This window comes from Bison bison, unplaced genomic scaffold, assembly GCF_000754665.1.
Source record: "Bison bison bison isolate TAMUID 2011002044 unplaced genomic scaffold, Bison_UMD1.0 scf7180017864309, whole genome shotgun sequence".
NCBI lineage: Eukaryota > Metazoa > Chordata > Mammalia > Artiodactyla > Bovidae > Bison > Bison bison.
In genome coordinates, this window is record NW_011494881.1 from 1,390,906 (window position 1) to 1,392,321 (window position 1,416).

At 42.4% G+C, this 1,416-nt stretch overlaps 2 protein-coding genes and 1 non-coding gene across 3 annotated transcripts in view; 1 reads left to right on the forward strand and 2 right to left on the reverse strand.

The window, feature by feature from the left end:
• The window catches only part of CTNNA3 (catenin (cadherin-associated protein), alpha 3), a 1,923,005-nt gene that overhangs the window by 1,152,720 nt on the left and 768,869 nt on the right, over positions 1-1,416 (reverse strand). The gene's annotated exons all lie outside the window — the stretch shown is intronic.
• LRRTM3 (leucine rich repeat transmembrane neuronal 3) overlaps positions 1-1,416 on the forward strand; it is a 213,048-nt gene that overhangs the window by 48,529 nt on the left and 163,103 nt on the right. The gene's annotated exons all lie outside the window — the stretch shown is intronic.
• On the reverse strand, positions 1,008-1,080 carry TRNAW-CCA. The gene has a single exon. It is a non-coding gene; the product is annotated as a tRNA-Trp (tRNA).

Consider the following 1,416-nt stretch of genomic DNA (forward strand, 5'->3'; position numbering starts at 1 on the left):
TCTTCATGACCCAGATAATCACAATGGTGTGATCACTCACCTAGAGCCAGACATCCTGGAATGTGAAGTCAAGTGGGCCTTAGAAAGCATCACTACGAACAAAGCTAGTGGAGGTGATGGAATTCCAGTTGAGCTATTTCAAATCCTGGAAGATGATGCTGTGAAAGTGCTGCACTCAAAATGCCAGCAAATTTGGAAAACTCAGCAGTGGCCACAGGACTGGAAAAGGTCAGTTTTCATTCCAATCCCAAAGAAAGGCAATGCCAAAAAATGCTCAAACTACTGCACAATTGCACTCATCTCACACGCTTGTAAAGTAATGCTCAAAATTCTCCAAGCTAGGCTTCAGCAATATGTGAACCATAAACTTCCAGATGTTCAAGCTGATTTTACAAAAGGCAGAGGAACCAAAGATCAAAATTGCCAACATCTGCTGGATCATCGAAAAAGCAAGAGAGTTCCAGAAAAACATCTATTTCTGCTTTATTGACTATGCCAAAGCCTTTGACTATGTGGATCACAATAAACTGTGGAAAATTCTTCAAGAGATGGGAATACCAGACCACCTGACCTGCCTCTTGAGAAATCTATATGCAAGTCAGGAATCAACAGTTACAACTGAACATGGAACAACAGACTGGTTCCAAATAGGAAAAGGAATACATTAAGGCTGTATATTGTCACCCTGCTTATTTAACTTATATGCAGAGTACATCATGAGAAACTCTGGGCTGGAAGAAGCACAAGCTAGAATCAAGATTGCCAGGAGAAATACCAATAACCTCAGCTATGCAGATGACACCACCCTTATGGCAGAAAGTGAAGAGAACTTAAAAGCCTCTTGATGAAAGTGAAAGAGGAGAGTGAAAAGTGAAGTGAAAGTGAAGTCGCTCAGTCATGTCCGACTCTTTGCAACCCTGTGGACTGTAGCCTACCAGGCTTCTCTGTCCATGCGATTCTCCAGGCAAGAATACTGGAGTGGGTTGCCATTTCCTTCTCCACGGGATCTTCCTGACTCAGGGATCGAACCTGGGTCTTCTGCATTGGAGGCAGATGCTTTAACCTCTGAGCCACCAGGGAAGCCTGGTGAAAAAGTTGGAGAGTGAAAAAGTTGGCTTAAATCTCAACATTCAGAAAACGAAGATCATGGCATCTGGTCCCATCACTTCATGGGAAATAGATGGGGAAACAGTGGAAACAGTGTCAGACTTTATTTTTTGGGGCTCCAAAATCATTGCAGATGGTGATTGCAGCCATGAAATTAAAAGATGCTTACTCCTTGCAAGGAAAGTTATGACCAACCTAGATAGCATATTGAAAAGCAGAGACATTACTTTGCCAACAAAAGTCCATCTATCAAGGCTATGGTTTTTCCAGTGATCATGTATGGATGTGAGAGTTGGACTATGAAGAAAG